The 19,106-nt window shown below is 41.1% G+C and overlaps 1 protein-coding gene across 9 annotated transcripts in view; it reads left to right on the top strand.

The window, feature by feature from the left end:
• The window catches only part of PTK2 (protein tyrosine kinase 2), a 352,445-nt gene that overhangs the window by 42,338 nt on the left and 291,001 nt on the right, over positions 1 to 19,106 (top strand). For all 9 annotated transcript variants that reach the window (XM_064384640.1, XM_064384638.1, XM_064384629.1 and 6 more), the window contains exon 2: positions 2,603 to 2,700. The gene's annotated coding sequence lies outside the window, so the exon portion shown is untranslated. The remainder of the gene's footprint in view (positions 1 to 2,602; positions 2,701 to 19,106) is intronic.

The raw sequence follows: 19,106 nt of genomic DNA, 5'->3' as shown, positions 1-19,106 counted from the left end.
GATTATAGGAGTGAGGCACCGCACCTAGCCAATATTTTCTTTATATCCATATTCTATGGGCTTTTCTATATTTAAAAAAATTTATTGTTTTTAAACTTTTGTTAAAAATGAATACACAATTACACACATTAGGCTAGATCCACACAAGGTGAGGATCACCAATGTCAGTATCTTCTACTTTTGTATCTTGTCTCACTGGGAAGTCTTTAGGGGCAATAACACACATGGAGCTGTCATCTCCTAGATTAACAGTGCCTTCTGGAATACCTCCTGAAGGACCTGCCTAGGCCGTTTTACAGTTGTCGTTTTTAAATAAGTAGAAGGTGTACACTCCACAATGGTGATTAAAAGTGTATAGTAAATAATTAAACCAGTGACAGAGTTGTTTATTATCAAGTATTATGTACTGTACATAATCATGTACCAGACTTTTATACACCTGGTACACAGTAGGTCTTGTTTTCCTCAGCTTCAGTAAAACACATGAGTAGGGGCCAGGCATGGTGGCGCACACCTGTAATCCCAGCACTTTGGGAGGCTGAGGTGGGCAGATCACCTGAGCTCAAGACCAGCCTGGCCAACATAGTGAAGCCCTGTCTTTACTAAAAGTACTAAAATTAGCCGAACGTGGTTGTGCATGCCTATAGTCCCAGTGACTCGGGAGGATGAGGCAGGAGAATCACTTGAACCCAGGAGGCGGAGGTTGCAGTGAGCCGAGACTGCACCATTGCACTCCAGCCTGGGTGACAGAGAGAGACTTTGTCTCAAAAACAAACGGAAAAATGAGTTATGTGTTGTGTTGTTTCCTCCAAGTGGCTTTTTTATTCCTTTTTCCCCCCTGTGTTGGTCTCCGTCTTTTGTGTTACAGGATTTTCTCACGTCTGGTATTAATTTCCTTGTGGTGAATCAAAAAATTCTTTGGAAGCTTTAGTAAGTGGGTTCAGCCTTTTGACTTTCACTTTTGCATCAGGATATTCTGGGTGGCACATTTTTTGGGAAATCCCAGTGTTGGTATCTTTAGATCTTTCTTCTTAGGCTTATCAGATTCCTGTAAGGTAAAGACCTGAATACCTGAAGTTTGGTAGCAGAGTGCATCGTGGGTGGTGGAGGAGCTGAAATGTGTGTTCAGTGACTACATCAACCTCTGTTTTGTAGTTGGGCAGGGTGACTTCTCTCTACGGATACTGTCATTTTTCCAGAGAATGAGCCCCCATTCTTCTCTTGCAGTTGGCGAGTCCTGTGAAGGCACGGTGCTGAGGCTTTAGCTGCATCGTAGATAGTCTTCACCCAGCCTCCATCATCCTTTATGCCTCCACCTTCTTTACCCCTGTTCTGTCTGCATTTAGTGCTGCCACTTCGGAACTTTCTCCCAACATGGCTGTGGAAATGGAATTGTTTCTTAGTGTTTTTGGCTGCTGTCTTGGTCTGGCTGCATTGGGCCTGCTGAGTCATTTGCTATGCCTCCAATCTTTTATAGTTTGTTTCCTCCACGTTTTTCTGTTTTCTTTGTTTGGTTTCTATCTTCAGTGTTAGAGGCTTTTCTTACAACTTCAAAAATTCTGTTACTGGCCGGGCGCGGTGGCTCATGCCTGTAATCCCAGCACTTTGGGAGGCCGAGGTGGGTGGATCACGAGGTCAAGAGATCGAGACCATCCTGGTCAACATGGTGAAACCCCGTCTCTACTAAAAATACAAAAAATTAGCTGGGCATGGTGGCGCATGCCTGTAATCCCAGCTACTCAGGAGGCTGAGGCAGGAGAATTGCCTGAACCCAGGAGGCAGAGGTTGCAGTGAGCCGAGATCGCACCATTGCACTCCAGCCTGGGTAACAAGAGCGAAACTCCGTCTCAAAAAAAAAAAATTCTATTTCTTTTTCTTTCATTTCTCCCTGTCCTGTGGGTTTGGTTTTTAAGGTTGTCTTTTTACTATGTCTGTATTAGTTTATTCTCCCACTGCTAATAAAGACATACCCAGGACTGGGTAATTTATAAAGGAAAGAGGTTTAATTAACTCACAGTTCCACATGGCTGGGGAGGCCTCACAATCATGGCAGAAAGCAAAGGGAAAGCAAGACACGTCTTACATGGCAACAGGCAAGAGAGAGTGCACGCAGGGGAACTCCCCTTTATAGAACCCTCAGATCTTGTGAGACTTACTCACTCTCATGAGAAAAGCACAGGAAAGACCTGCCTCCATGATTCAGTTACCTCCCACCAGGTCCCTCCCACGACACATGGGAATTATGGGAGCTACAATTCAAGGTTTGAGTGGCGAACACAGCCAAACCATATCTATCTCTTTTGTTTAATTTTAGTGGGAGGGAAATAGATGTGTATATTCTGTTTGCCATCTTCCTCTAAATTGTTAGCTAACTTTATGTCAGATTAATTATGCTTGTTGATGTTTTAATAGTTCTTATTTATATGTCTTTCTACTGAAATATGGGTTTGAAGACAAGGCTTTGCCAAAGTTGTTATTCTTAGGTCCAGTACAGTATGTATGGTAAGCAGTGAAGAAGCTGACTGTAAGGTGTACAGGACAATAAAGCCTTGAAAAAAACCAATGAAATAATGGTGATTATCTATATATTCTTGTCTTTCAGGTTCTCTTTGACTGCAATGGAAAGAGAAAAGATAAACTAGAATTATTTTTTTTAAATTGTCATTTGATTTCTTCAGAGTTATTGTGGCCTTCTGAACTGTGAGTATAATTCTCTTGCTACACTGGTGTCTTGAGATTCTTGGTTTTTTCTTTCACCTGTCTTAGTGTCTCTTTGACGTACAGTAGAAATAAGCAAAAGGTAGTTGATTTTGCAGGGTAGGTGAGGGAAGAAATAGAAATTGTTTTTTGTTTCTACTATGTGTAGATACTTTATGTATTTTTCTCTGAGACAGGTAGACAGTATAATAATGGTTGATAATAACTTAGAATAGTGTCTGGTACATTATAAATAGTCTGAATTACAATTACTAATTGAATCCTCACAATAACTTTATAAGTAAGGTTTACTCTTCTTCCCTGTTTCACATTTGCATACACCAAAATACATTGACATTAAAAGTTACTAAGGTAGGGCTGGATACAGTGGCTCATGCTTGTAATCCCAGCACTTTGGGAGGCTGAGGCAGGAGGATCACTTGTGCTCAGGAGTTTGAGACCAAGTGGCTGGGCGTGGTGGCTCGCACGTAATCGCAGCACTTTGCGGGGCTGAGGCAGGTGGATCACTTGAGGTCAGGAGTTCGAGACCAGCCTGGCCAACATGGTGAAACCCCATCTCTACTAAAAATACAAAAATTAGCCAGATGGTGTTACACGCAGCTGTTGTAATCCCAGCAACTTGGGAGGCTGAGGCAGGAGAATTGCCTGAACCCAGCGGGAGGTGGAGGTTAGAGTGAGGCCGAGATTGTGCCACTGCACTCTAGCCTGGGTGACAGAGCAAGACTCTGGCTAAAAAAAAAAATAATAATAATAATAAAAAATTTGGAGACCAGCCTGGGTAACATAGCAAGACCTTGTCTCTTGGAAACAAAAAGCCAAAAACAGAAATTGCCAGGTGTGATGATGCATGCCTGGATCACAGGAATTTGAGGCTGCAGCGAGCCAGGATCACGTCACTATACTCCAGCCTGAGTGACAGAGCAAGACCCTGTCTCAAAAAAAAGATTACTAAGTTAGTAAATGGCAAAGCTGGGTTTCAGACTTAGTCTGGCTTCACAGTGTGTGCTCTTGACTGGTTCAGTAGCCCCCTCCCTCGAGTCTGTGGTTTTGCTTTTTGTAGTTTCAGTTACCCAATGTTAGCTGCAGTCTGAAAATATTAAATAGAAGATTCCAGAAATAAACAATTTATAAGTTTTAAATTGTGCACCATTCTGAGTAACCTGATGAAATCTTGTGTGTCCTGATCTGTCCCACCCTGTCCTGTCTTACCTGCGATGTGAATTGTCCCTTTGTCCAGCATATCCACCACACTGTGTATGCTGTCCACCTGTTAGTCACTTAGTAGCCATCTCAGCAGGTCAGCTGTCAAGGAATGACAGTGCTTGTGTTCAGGTAATGCTTAGTTGATTTAATCATGGCCCCCAAACAGAGGGGTAGTTGTGATGCTGGCATATTGTTAAAATTGTTCTATTTTATTACATTGTTCTTGTTAATCTCTTACAGTGCCTGATTTATAAATTAACCTTCTTGTAGGTATGTATGTATAGGAAAAACATAGTATATGTAGCACTAAGTACAGTCCCTAGTTTCAGGCATCTACCAGGGGCGTCTAGGAGTATATCACCTGCCGATAAGTGAGTATAGCTGTATCTTATTCTCATGGACTTTGGATTCAGATATTGATTTGGCTGGGGGTCTAGGAGTATATCCCCTGCAGATAAGTGAGTATAGCTGTACTTTATTCTCATGGGCTTTGGATTCAGATATTGATTTAGCTGTATATTATATTTTCTAACTCCTTAATCTTAATCAAATTATTTAATCTATTCAAAGCTATTGTTTTTAATCTGACAGAGGGGATTATTACAGAATCTCCCTTATGGGATTACTGTGAAGATGCCGTGAGATACTTATAAGGTGTTCAACACTCAAAATTGTTACCAGTAATTATTTGGTGCTATTCTTCTCATTTTAATGAGCAGAAAACAGAGCCCTAGAGAGATTCTATTACTTGTAATTTGTCAGTTTGTAACTTGGAGATCTTGGTACATGTTTTACAGTTGAGAAATTATACAATCGAGGGTAATCTTACTTTGTCTTGTTTCCAAAGATTGCTCTTTCTTCTAGGTCTGGTGGTAAATTGAGGACAGATATGTTGGTAGAATATTCATAAATCTCTTTTGTGGGCATTTTGCTTTATATTGTTACAGTAGATATCTGATAAATTTGGACTTCATGGAGTCAGAATTCATGATACTTTAGAGCTATATTGAATTTGGCTTTGGCAAGTGTTTTTGGAGTAAGGGCCCAGGATTCTTTTTTTTATTTCCATTTGAGTGTCAGTTTGCTAGAACTTTGTTCTCTTTTCTCTCCCAAATGTACTTCTATTTCTAGGTATTAGGAAGGGAAATTATGTCATACAATTACCATTTCTTTGCAAGGCCTAGAAGTCTTGGTCCTGTGTTCCCCTGTCCTTTATGGGCTAAAGGAGAGGAGCCTTTTCTGTGCTTTGTGCTGTGCCAGATGTGATTATGTTACAGTATGAGAAGGTCACAGCCCTTCTATATGTGTCACCTTATTCCCCTCCCCCCGTCTATGTTGTATCTTTCTTGCTGTAACAGTGCATTCCATTTATTTGGGTGTGAGTCTGTGTGTGAGGGCAGTTTTTGTTATTTCATCTCTGCTTAACCTGCAGTTAACTTTCACTAAATGCTGAATTCGAACTGTTTAATGCTGGTCACAAAATAAGTTCTCTTTTCTTAGTAGATCTGAGCAAAAGAAAGAATACCAAATGTAACTTTTCAGCAGTATTAGCTGTAATATTTCCTCTTGGTATATAGCACAAGACAGTTTCATAACAGAAATACAAAACTTTTATTCTTAGTGTAATGTGCTGGGAAATGAAAGGCTAAAGAGAGGTGAGATGACAAACCAGCTCTTTGTGACCCAAGAGCCAGCCCATTGGCTCATTGGAACTTGAAAAAAAAATTTTTTTTTAATGTTTCTTTATAGATAGAGTCTTGCTTCGTCACCCAGGCTGGAGTGCAGTGGTGCGATCATAGCTCACTGAACTGCTGGGCTCAAATGATTCTCCCATTTCAGCCTCCCAAGTAGCTAGGACTATGGGCACATGCTACCATGCCCAGCTAATTAAAAATTTTTTTTTGTAGAGATGAGTCTCGTTTTGTTTCCCAAGCTGGTTTCAAACTTCTGGCTTTAAGTGATTCTCCTGCCTCGGCCTTCCAGCGTGCTGGGATTATAGGCGTGAGCCACTACTCTTAGCCTCATGGGAGCTTTTTAGCTATAGGACAAAATCTACCCATCCTGGTTTGTCTGTTTAAAGGCATTTGAAAATATATATACCCCAGGAAAATAACCTGATAGCCAGTGTTCCTGTAATTCCCACCCCCCAAAAAATTCTGGACAGATGGTCAGGCCATATATGTAAGTCTGGATTCTAATTCATTGAATTTCATGATGTAATGCTGAGATATAGGTCCCTTATTTCACTGAGTTCCCTTTCATTAGTCTCTTGGGCCATTTTAGCTTCTGCAGTATGGATCTGGTTCTGAAGCAGCTAGCTTTGGCAGAGTTGGTTCTTGGTCCTTGCTTTGTTTTGAAATGACACATTGGAAGACAGAAATTTGGGGTGGAGGTTGGGCATGGTGGCTCACGCCTGTAATCCAATATTTGGGAGGCCGAGGCGGGCGGATCACAAGGTCAGCAGATCGAGACCTTCCTGGCCAACTTGGTGAAACGCCGTCTGTATTAAAAATACAAAAATTAGCTGCGTGTGTTGACACACACCTGTAGTTCTAGCTACTCAGGAGGCTGAGGAAGGAGAATCGTTCGAACCCAGGAGGTGGAGGTTGCAGTGAGCCGAGATCACGCCACTGCACTCCAGCCTGGTGATAGAGTAAGACTCTATTTCAAAAAAAGAAATCTGGGGTAGAGGTATTTTACAACCAGAATTCTAGGCAAGGCAAGGAAAGTTTGGGAGTAATTGAGTTGCTGGGATATATATGGAGATAATTTTTAGGGTTAATATGGTGTGGGAAGGTGGTGGACAGAAAGGAAGGCCTCCCTGAGACCCTTCTGCAAAATCCCATATTTGTGAATAAAAGCATCTTTTTTTAGCATAAGGGCAGATGAGCATAGCTGAGATAGATTGGACTCTGAGGTTCTGGGAGTGTTGACTCAAAAAAATATTTTTTAAGTGTCTTGAATGCCAGGCACTCTACTAGGTCCTAAGACTTTCCCATTTAATCAAATTGGGCGTGATACATGTTCTCATGAAATCTACTTTTTCTTTTTCTTGGGGGAAGGGAGGTTACAGATATTTAATGTAGGCTAGTTAATGCCATGATGAAAGCATATATGAAATGCCCTGGGAGTGTTCATAGGAAGGTCATATAACCCAGATTGGTCAAGAAGAGCTTCCCAGGGGATATGATGCCTATGTGGAGCCCTGAAGAATAAGCATTCACTGGCTTGCTGTCCAGAAGATGGGCAGAAGAAACGTCATGTTCAAAGGCTCAGAGGCAACAAAGCTTGGTATTAAGGCATGTTTGAATGCAACTTTCTATAGATAGAGCAATGACTGTGGAGGAAGAATGTTTAAAGATGAAGCTGGAAGATAAGAAGTGCCCTGATTGTGAAGGGTTTCTAAACCATGTTAAGAAGGAGCATATGTTTTATGCTAAGGTTAGTGGGGGAGAACTGAAGTGTCTGTTTTTTATTTATATAAGTAAAAAGGAGATAGAATAGATAACATTATGATGAAAAGCAACAATTTTCCCAGCCTCCATAACCCCTAGTTCCATTCTCCATAGTTGTCCTTTGTAACCATTCTTCATTTTAGATTTCTGATAGTTACCTCCAACATAATATGTAGTGGTCCCTCTGTATCTGTAGGGGATTGATTCCAGGATCCCCCCGGGATCCCAAAATATATGGAGCCTGTCTCTTATATAAAATGGTGTAATATTTGCATAAAAACCTATGCATGTCTTCCCATACACATTTAATCCCTGAACAGTGTGGGGGTGAGGGGTACCCAGCCCCTTTGCAGTTGAAAATTTGTGTATAACTTTTGACTCACCCAAACTTATTATAATATCAGAGGATCCTTGGGGGTATCGCTTCACCAGCCAGAAATCACTGTGGCTGGTGGCACCTTCTGCCTGAGTATTGCTCATGCCCACTGGGCTTGTTCTGTCCACTTGGCTTGGCATGCTGCACTTGGCTTGGACTGCCAGCCTGGATCCCACACCTGCCAAGGGTGAGCCAGGTGCAGAGCGGCAAGGGGGTCTGTGGGCTTGTGAGCATGGGGACTGGCCACTGTGCACAGCTGGCTGCTGCCGCAGGGCAGGCAGCTTCAGACACTGGCATAGGTGCCAGTTCTGTGCGAGGCTGCAACTGGCCCAGATGTACTGCATATAGCTTCTGCTGTGGGTACCTGCATCTGGATGAGGGGAACGAGGTGGCTCCCAGAAGTTGGAGATGCCAGGAACTGCAGAGCCCCAAAGAGGGTGTCATAGCCCTGGCTTGGGGAGCTCCTAGGTTTGGGCTCCCTGAAGGGCTGCAGCTCTTCTCTTCTTGTCGCCCACAACATGGCCAGCAGGAGGCCGTGTTTCAGCCCTGTTTGTGTTATAGCTCTTTCAGTCCCGCCATTCTGCAGGTCCTGAGTTCTTATCCTGTGTCCAGGAAGAATGAGGTACATGGATAACCAGAGGGTGAGCAAGGCGGAGAGGAGCTTTATTGAGTGACAGAACAGCTCTCAGGAGACCCGAAGTGGGTAGCACCTTTCCATAGGCAGGTCATCCCAATGAGTGTCCAGATCTCAGCAGAGAGGAGATCCACAGTGGGTAAGTAGCTCCCTTCCACAGGCAGGTTGTTCTGGTGAGTTGAAGAGACCCAAAGTGGGTACTCCTTCCCGCGGCTGGTGGTCCTAACATCTGTGTAAGTCTGGCTGTGACTGGGGTTTTTATGGGCTCAGAAGGAGGAAGTGCATAATTGATTGGGCCATGGGTGGACCCGGAAAAAGCACTATAAGTTCTCACTGCAGGCCATGGACTTAACCTGAAACTGGTGGGATTTCATGGGGATACCTGCCCCTTTCTACCCAGGAGCTTTCTGCCTTCTCGCACCATCAACATGCCATCCACGGCACCCAGGCTGTTTGTGACTAGGTGTGCCTGCAGGGCCACACTGAGGCACCCTTAGCTCCCCGTTGGCTTCCCTCCCATGCTTGTCAGTGCCCAAAGTCTGGAGGGGGCCAAGGCGGCAGGGGGCTGGTGTGTCAGTGCTGCCTCGAGCACGCACACATTTGGCCAAGTTGTGACAGACCTGGGCTCAGCCACAACTTAGGTCTGCCCCGGAGTGGGCATGAGACGCTGGGGAGAGGCCAAGAGCTTGTGAGGGTAGAGGGGCTTCCCAGACCCCTAAATGCACAGGGATGCCCGGGTCTCAGCCGAGGCTGGGAGGCTGCAGCTATACCCAGGAGTGTGGGGCTCCCGCCCCACCAACTCCGTAGGGCTGGGGGCTCCTGCCTGTTCCCTGCTCCCTGCTCCAGCTGGCCCCACTGTGGCCTGTGTCTTCGCAGCAGCCTCTCCAGACAGGCTGCCACTGCCATCGATAGTGTAGGGAAGCCTTATTGAGAACATAAACAGTTGATTAACATATGTTTTGTATGTTATATGTATGTATTTTTTTTTTTTTTTGAGACGAAGTCTTACTTTGTTGCCCAGGCTGGAGTGCAGTGGCATGATCTTGGCTTACTGCAACCTCCGCCTCCCAGGTTCAGGCAATTCTCCTGCCTCAGCCTCCTGAGTAGCTAGGATTACAGGCATGTGCCACCACGCCCAGCTAATTTTTGTATTTTTATTAGAGACGGGTTTTCACCATGTTGGTCAGGCTGGTCTCGAGCTCCTGACCTTGTGATCCACCCGCCTTGGCCTCCCAAAGTGCCGGGATTATAGGCGCAAGCCACCGCGCCCGGCCTGTTATATGTAATATATACTGTATTTTTACAATAGAGTAAGCTAGAGAAAAGAAAATATTAAGAAAATCATAAGGAAGATAAAATATACTTATTCATTAAATGGAAGTGGATCATCATAAAGATCTTCATTCTCATTGTGTTCATGTTGAGTAAGCTGAGGAGGAAAAGGAAGAGGAGGGGTTAGTCTTGCTGTCTCAGGGGTGGCAAAGGTGGAAGGAGAGGCAGGAGAGGCAGGCACACTCACTGTAACTATTATTGAAAAAAATACCTCTATAAGTGGACCTGCACCATTCGTATCCATGTTGTTCAAGGGTCAACTACTTTAAATCATCTCTAGATTACTTATAATGTCTTTTACAATGTAAATTCTTTGCAAATAGTTGTTATACTGTATTATTTAGGGAATAATGACAAGAAAACCATCAGTACATGCTCAGTATAGATGCAACCATTCATTCTTTTTCCTCACATATTTTAGATCCATAGTTGGTTGAATCTGGATGTGGAACCTGGTGACATGGATGGCTGACTGTACTGTATGTTAAACTTTATCATTTGTGACTTCTCTGTTTTAAATGACCTGTTGATTTTCTGATTCGGTATATAAAGGTTTAGGTTATTTATGTTATTCCCCATATCTCTTCCTGCATTACTTACTGTTAAATAGTTTATATGTGTAGTTTTCTTTTAGAAGTCTTGTAATTTAACAGTATCTTTCCTTTGCTTGGGTTATTGATTCACGTCAATATCTTGATTCCTTTGTAAGATAAAGATAGTATTGCCCTAAATATTAACCCTTGCCCTCCAATTCCAGCATGTCTCCCTGTCTTGCCTTATATTTTATGTTTCTGTTATTACTTTTATGTTGTCTGGGCTTTTCACATGTGCATTTTACCTGCAACTCCAACCAAGTGTTCTGGGGACTGCTGACGGGTTGAACTCTGAAAGTAGTTTATTGTTTTTAATTTTAGGAATCATCTTGTGATTCTGAGCTTCTTTTTCATGAGAACCTATTATAGTTTGAAGGATTCACAGGTTTTTCGAGATGAGCTTAGAGGCATTTTACTTGTGTATTTTAAGTTTTCTTGAGCTTTCCCAGCTTAGCTTTGTTCCAAGGTCAGTTTTTATCTTTGTTTATGTTGGTATTTATTTCTTTTTGATGAAGGTGGTGTTCCCTGTATATTTGGCCATCCTTTGTTGTCTATAAGTGTATAAGAAAGCAGGACTAGCTACTTTTCTGAGTTAGATTTAGCCCCTAATGGGAATTCAGAACTGAAGTACTTTGCTTCATAATGCTTTTAGTCTGTGGGCCCCTAAATAACAAAGGGGAGTTTTACGTAAGGATGTTGACACCTATGCCAAAAACCTTTGCTTTATTTTCTAGAGAAATAGCCTCTTGAGATTTTTAAAGTATTTTTTATTTTTTTTGTCTGAGGGTAAATGCTGAGTTAGCCTAGGCACAACCAGCCAGTTAAGCCCTCTGTTTTCACCCCTGGCTATTAATGTCAGACCTCACACATGGCCGAGCCCAAAGCCTCGTCAAGATTCACTTGAGTTTTGTCTCAGTTTTACACATCACTGTACATCTAGCTCCTCTCTAATAGCTAGATATTTAATTTTCGTCTTTTGGTGACTCTTTCCTTTCTCTTATTTACCTTTTTTTTTTTTTAAACTTGCACACTTAAGTTTCATTGAAGTCTTCACAGGACTAAAACTCATTACCACCTTGAACTTGAAACCCCTGAGGATTTTAGGAGGTGGGGTGGCATGTTGATTTGGAGGGTGAGGATTTTCAGTGGTGGAGTGATGTTAGTTTGCTGTGTGGCTAGTTTTCGAGTTAGATGAGCCTGAGTTCAAACTTTGCTGCTGCCACTTTTAGCTGTGGAACTTTGAGCAAAACATTTTACTTTTCTTTTCTTCTGTTTCCTCATTTATTGAACAAATACTTATTGAGACGTTGTTTGTAGCAAGATGATGTGGGGACAGTTGAAGTAGTTCTTTTATAATGCCTCTGTATTTCTCTAAAGTTTGAGGTCATCTCCTAAGAATGAGTGGAAGAAGCAATGCTAGGGTTGGAGATTTGATGATAGTGGAGGAAGTTTGAAATAGGGGTATGAAGAAGGAGAGAGAGCCAGACAGGGATAGAGGAAGCTGGTCTAAGAGTGTTGTGGTTCAACTGAGATTGGTGACAATTAAATTAGAATGTACCAATTTTTTAAGTTAATGACATTTTTGTCTGGTGTTCTCAGCAGTCCAGGTATATTCTGGTATAAGTTGTCTTAATATTTGTATTGAATCATGAAATGGATTTTTTCCAGGCTTGTTTATTGGAAGGACAATGGGAGTTGGTAATATTGGTAAAAGATTGGTTTAAACTATGACTTTACAATTCAGGAAATGTTTGTTGAGCTTCTAATTGCTCAGCATGGTTCTAATTGCTTTAGGTAGATAAATCAGTAGGCCAAACAGAGTCTGTATAGAGTAGGGAAGCAGATAATAAAAAATAACATAATAAAAAAAAAGTACAAAATGTATTGGAAGGTGAGAAAAAAGTAATGCCATGGTATGAGTGAATTTGAGGTCTAAGTAGGGTAGTCATAATAAACCCCATTACAAAAGTGAGATTTGAGCTAAATACAAAGGAGATGGGTGTATTCCTGCAGGAAACCACAGGCTCCTGTTGTTCCTTTATCTGCTTCCCAGAGGTAACTGAAATCATCTATTTTAGGTGTTGATTTTAGGATTTACATCCTTGTTTCCTAATAGTATTTGTGTACTAATCATTGCTGCATCAATTTTAGAAAACGTTATATGCTGAATTCCTAACATGGTAGGTAGGGATTTTCTCTCTTATGTGTTCTTTCCTCCCAATCTTCCTCATGTAGTTCTGGAACAGTTTTTGTTGCGCTCCTTATTTTGGTTTTTAATTATTTTGACTTTTAAACATACTCAGTATTGAGCCAATTAAAGTAGTATGGTTACAGTTCTTGTCGAGCTTTGTTTTTCTTGTTTTCTTGGACTGAAAATTGCAGTTTTCCCCCTTTTTTGCTTAATATTATTAGGTCTGGCTAAGGTTTCCCACTCCTAACAGCTCTGTAAGTAAGCCCTCTCAATTAGTTTCCTTGCAGTCAAGTGTATTCATTTTGTCTTCACCTTCCAGACACACTCCTCTTGGAGCTTTCCTTCTCCTATTCCCTGCTTCAGTCTAGAGAGGTTGCTCTCTAGACCTGCTGTAAATAGTACCAGGGTAGAGAAACCTATAGTACTCGTAAAAATAAAGGGAGAACAGGTGAGACAGATAACTAGAAAATACTGATTGAAAACACGGATGGGAAGGACAGAGGAATGGAGATGATTTCTTCCTGGGGAAGTGTGTTAAGGAGAAGCTGTAGTTGAGGAACGGCATTCTAGGTAGTAAAAAATGGTGCCAGAAAAAGCATGGAGATGGAAATGATCTGTTATTTTTTGGTGACTCGAAAAGCCGCCTGTGTTGTGTTACCTTGTTAGATTATATATATATGTATATGTATATGTACACACACACATATATATGAACTTACAGACTTTGCCCTGAAGAGCTTTAAAAAAGTTTAAATGGGAATTGTGACATTGAGAATGTTAAACACTGATGTATTTTTGTTTTGTTTTTTGAGAAATAAGGGTCTGTCTTTGTCACCCAGGCTGTAGTACAGTGGCATGATCATAGCTTACTGTAACCTTGAACTCCTGGGTTCAAATGATCTTTCTGCCTCAACCTCAAGTAGCCAAGACCACAGGCACACACCACTGTGCCTGGCTAATTTAAAAAATTTTTTTGTGGAGGTAGGCTCTCGCTGTGCTGTCCAGGCTAATTTCAAACTCCTGGCCTCAAGTGATCCTCCTTTCTTGGCATCCCAGAGTACTGGGATTACAGGCATGAGCCATAGCGTCCTAAATTGTTAATGTCCTAAAACCTGAACATAGGGCATATCAGGAACACTTAAATTCAAGTGATAACCTTAAGCTCTTTATTTTATGTATTTATGGAAAAATCCTTATACATTGTTCACAAAAAATAAGCTTGGCATCTAACTATCCAAGCCAATTCATCAGGGCAGGAATGAGTGCTGTAGCACCACTTCAGTTTTCAGGCAAGAACAAGATGAAATGACAACAGGAAATTTAAGAAGTTGCTCTGTGTTTGGCCAGATTGGGGAGCGAGCCAGCAGAGAAGTTGGAAAAATGTCATTGAGGCATGTAAGCATAACTTTGGTCGATATGGCATAGCTATGTAGAGAAAATTAAGCCATCGATAATGAGATACTGAAAAACCAAGAGATTAGTTTCTTTCAAAAAGAAGCATTGCTCAGGTTGAAATGCTGAGACAAGGCCTGGCGCGCCTGTAATCCCAGCACTGTGGAAGGCCGAGGTGGGTGGTCATGAGGTCAGGAGTTTGAGACTAGCCTGACTAACATGATGAAACCCCATCTCTACTAAAAATAAAAAAATTAGTTGGGTGTGGTGGCGCACACCTGTAATCCCAGCTACTTGGAAGGCTGAGGCAGGAGAATCACTTGAACCTGGGAGGCGGAGGTTACAGTGAGCTGAGATCGTGCCATTGAACTCTAGCCTGGGCGACAGAGCAAGACTCCATCTCAAAAAAAAAAAAAAAAAAAAAATGCTGAGGCAAAATGCTAAGAAATAAGGTTCATAAGTAGTCTTGATTGCAAACTCTAGGATACCTTTTGTGTAAATGCATGGGACTTCTCATGGATGATCAGGCCCCTGTGTTCAGTGGGTGTGCTGTATGCAAAGTTATCTGTTATCTGAAGCTTCAGCTTTTTACTCAGTTTTGTGAAGAGCACATCTTTCCAGTCTATTTACATTTGCATGACTGAAGGAACTAGTCGTAAATCATAATAGCTGTCATATGTCAGTCATTGTGTTAATTCAAATCTTATTTAATTCTTTACAGCAACTCAGTAAAGTTTTGATTACTATTCTCATTTTACAGATGACAGACTGGGCTTAGGGAAGTTAAGAAAACAGTCCAAGATTCCTTGTGGCAGTACCAGGTTCTCCATTTCCTTAGAATAAAGCTCAGCCCTTAACCATAACCACAGTGTGTATTTGGCAGTCATACATTTAACAGAAGAACAGTGCCACCTACTGAATTACCAGTGACCCTTTCCCCTCTAGTATTGTACTTCCTTTTAAAATGTATCAATTGTGTTAAAATGTAGTATTTCTGTAAAGCCTTGCAAACAATTCTTAGTCATCCGTGTTGCTGGCTCTTACTGAGGGAAGAGGGCAGTTTCCTAAAATACTTGTAAAAACAGGGAAAATTTTGATTTCCTGATTCTGAAAGTGGACAGGCAACTTTGTGTAGGATTCTTACCTTCAGAGAAAGGAAGAGACGGGGATGAGTATTTTTTCTTTCTATCCATCTTTGCATATTGTAGTGTTGTGAATTGGAGTGACAAGTAGGCAGTTTAGATTTTTACTCAGTCCTTATGAATTCCAAATGGCTTACCAAAAGAAACAAACATTTTAGCAGGTTTTCTTTGATAAACTGTCTGATTAAAAAGGATAGGTGTCTCAATAAAAATTTCAGTGAAAAAAATGGCCAAAAGATTTGAACAAACATTTCATCCATTTCATATCAGTAAGCACACAAAAAGATGCTCCACATCAGTAGTCATTAGGAAATGTAATTACTACCACATGAGGTATCACTGCAACCCTATTAGAATGGCTGATGTTAAAACCAAAGAGAAGGTTACAGTGCCACATGACAAGAATGTGAGTCAGTTAGTACTCTCCTGCTTTGCTAATGGGAGTGCAAAATGTTATGATTGCTAAGGAAATCAGTTTGGCAGTTTCTTCTGAAGTTGAACATACACTTATTACCTAATCCAGAAGTCCCATGTCGAAGTATTTACTCAAGAGAAATAAAAACATTTCCTTACAAAGACCTCTGTGTGACCATTTATAGCAGCTTTACTTGTAATCACTGGAAACACCTCAAATGTCCATCAGTTGGTAAATGGATAAACAGATTTTGGTACATCTACACAATGGAATCGTCTGCAGCAACAAAAAGGAATTAACTGCTGACGCACCTAACAAAATGGGTGAATCTTCAAAGCAGTCTACTAAGTGAAAACACAAAACTCCATAAACTGTGATTTCATTTATATAACATTTTGGTAAAGACAAATTGTAAGAACAGAAATCACATCATTGGTTGCCTGGGGCTGAAGAGAGTTGAATACAAAAGAGCATGAAGGCACTTCTTGGGGTGATGGAAATAGTCTGTGTCTTCAGTGTGGTGGTGGTTACATGCACCCATTTGTATTAGGCTCGTCTTGCATTGGTATAAAGAAATACCCGAGACTGCGTAATTTATTAAGAAAAGAGATTTAATTGGCTCACTGTTCTGCGGACTGTACAGGAAACATGGCGCTGGTTTCCAGGGAGGTGTCAGAGAGCTTTTACTCATGATGGAAGGTGAAGTGGGAGTAGATGTGTCACATAGAGCAGGAGACAGTTGGAGGTGCTATACGCTTTTAAACAACCAGATCTCACATGAACTCACTTATCACCAAGGGGATGGCACTAAGCCATTCATGAGGAATATGCCCCATGATCTAAACATCTCCCACCAGGCCCCACTTCCAACACTGGGGACTATATTTCAACATGAGATTTGGCTGGGAAACAGATCCAATCCTTATCACCATCCACCTGATGTTTTTACTGTGCAAGTTATGCCTCAAGAAAGAAAACTTTAAAAAGAGAAGAAAAAAGTGTCTTATATGCAAACAGCTGTTATCCATATACTCTTGCTCACATACATGTACACACACAGACACACACACACTCCCACACACATACCCACAGTAGAGCTTGAATTTTCTTTCCAGTTAGGTTAATATTGATTTGTCTGGATTGGGTATCACAAAAGTTTCAGTGAAGTAGATTTCAGTGTAGACATTGCTTTTGAAATCTTGGTGTCCTTGGTTCATTTATGTAATCTGATTTATTTGTGGCCTAAAGGCTTTATATTTGTCTTTGTGTAATGAGACTGTATATTAAAAAGGTCATATAATTAGCAGAAATAAAAGATGTTTTAAAAGTTAAATTATTTGTTGCTCAAGTATTACTTGTTGCTGAAGTTCTTGTAGCTCTGGAAAAATAGTTTTATCAGTTTTATAAATTAATAAAAATGCTATTTCTGATATTGATGAAACTATGCAGTCTTTAGCTCCATCTTTTAGTTAATAGTTAATGCGCTATAATGGTAGGGTACATTTCTGTTTTAAACTGCTAGAAATAAGAATGTACGCAGTAAGTCTAGCCACAGAGGTTCGTGCCTGTAATCCCAACACTGGAAGTTTGAGGTGGGAGAATTGCTTGAGCCCAGGAGTTAGAACAACATGGCAACACCTCATCTACAAAAAATTTTAAAAATTAGCCAGGTGTGATGGCACATGCCTGTGGTCCCAGCTCCTCGGGAGGCTGAGGCAGTAGAATTGCCTGAGCCTGGGGTGGTCACGCTCCTGTGAGCCTGGGTGACAGAGCAAGTCCCTCTCTCTCTCTCAAAAAAAGAATCTCTGTATCTATATGTACAGTAAATGGTGAAAGTTACTTTCATTGAACTTAAGGCTTTGTTATGATTATAAATTAAGTTTCTTAAAACTACACATGAGGCCAGGGCTGGTGGTTCCTGTAATCCCAGCACTTTGGGAGACCAGGGTTTGTGGATCACTTGACCTCATGAGTTTAAGACTAGCCCGGGCAACATAGCTAAACCCCGCCTCTTCAAAAAATATAACTGTTAGCTGGGCTTAGTGGTGCACACCTGTAGTCCCAAGTACTTGGGAGACTGAGGTGGGAGGATTGGTTGAGCCTGGGGGGTTGAGGCTGCAGTGAGCTGAGATCATGCCACTGCACTCCAGCCTAGGTGACAAAAGTGAGACCTTGTCTTAAAAAAAAAGTAAGAGTTGCTCATTACTACTTTGTGGTACTTGTTGATGTCCTATGGAGCAGCCATTTAGCATTTTTTCCCAGTAAACTCTTGCTTTAAAAGCGACAACAGTGAGTAGGAGTGGAATCAAAGTAGAAAATTGTATGTTCTAATTTTCATTTAAAAATCAGTTTATTTTAAACGACGAATTCATCATCATTTTTTGATCTTCAGGATGTACTGTAATGTGTGGTACTAACAGAATCAGTGATAGAATGAGGTACATTACAGTAGGACTTCCCCGAGTTGCTTTGTGTTTATTTAATGTATATGCTGTTCTGTGTTCTTGGGGCCTGCCTTACTGTCTCCAGTAGATGAGACCTATTTATGACAGTCTCTGCAGAGTACTGTTTATATGTTGATCACACAGTAAATATCTACTGGTAGCGTGTTTGACAATTGTGTTTGGGAACAGGAGAGAGATTACTAATTGTTCTGCTTTTTATATTTTATTGTCTCACTCTATTCCTGTATTTTTCTCTGCGAATCTGTTCATTAACTTAACCCTGGTTTTGAAGTCTTAAAAGTGTGCTGGTATGCTTTTTATAATTGATGACAGTTCCAGCTGGTGTAGCCCAGGTGGCAGTCATTCATGGTACATTTGTCATTGCATAAACTGGGATAGCTGTTCATATTGTGTTCACTTCAGTTGAATTTATGGGTGTGATTGTTATATTACACGTTGAATTTTTTTTTTTCAATTAATTTTTTTTGAGACGGAGTTTCCCTCTTGTTGCCCAGGCTGGAGTACAATGGTGTGGTCTCAGCTCACTGCAACCTCTGCCTTCTGGGTTCAAGTGATTCTCCTGCCTCAGCCTCCCAAGTAGTTGAGATTACAGGTGCTCACCACCATGCCCAGCTAATTTTTGTATTTTTAGTTGAGATGGGTTTTACCATGTTGGCCAGGATGGTCTTGAACTTCTGACCTCAGGTGATCCGCCTGCATTGGTCTCCCTAAGTGCTGGGAATACAGGTGTGAGCCACTGTGCCTGGCCCACATATTGGATTTAATTGCCAATTAAAATACCTTCAAAAATGTGACTTCATATTTCATTAAAAAGTAATATGTGCAGAATAGCACAAATTAGAGGTGGAGCATAAATTTTTAAAAATTTAATCATGTTTATTTTCTCATATTTTTATTTTTTTATTTTATTTTATTTTATTTATTTATTTATTTTTTTTTTAGAGAAAGAGAGAGAGAGAATAGGAAGGAGAAAAAAGGAAGAGAAAGAGAGAGAGAGAATGGGGAGGAGGGAGAAGGAAAAGAAAGAGGGAGAGAGAATGGGAGTATTGCTTTCTTGCCCAGGCTAGAATGCAATTTAGTAATGGGTATTGAAAACCTCTTTTATACTGATAATTATACTTAATGATGTAGTCAGGAAGGAATAAGGGAAGAAGATAACAAACAAACAGCCAACCAATATTTAATTTAAA

This window comes from Aotus nancymaae, unplaced genomic scaffold (genome assembly GCF_030222135.1).
Source record: "Aotus nancymaae isolate 86718 unplaced genomic scaffold, 86718_ANA_hifiasm-v0.15.2.pri h1tg000036l, whole genome shotgun sequence".
NCBI lineage: Eukaryota > Metazoa > Chordata > Mammalia > Primates > Aotidae > Aotus > Aotus nancymaae.
This window is presented reverse-complemented; position numbering and strand designations above follow the sequence as displayed.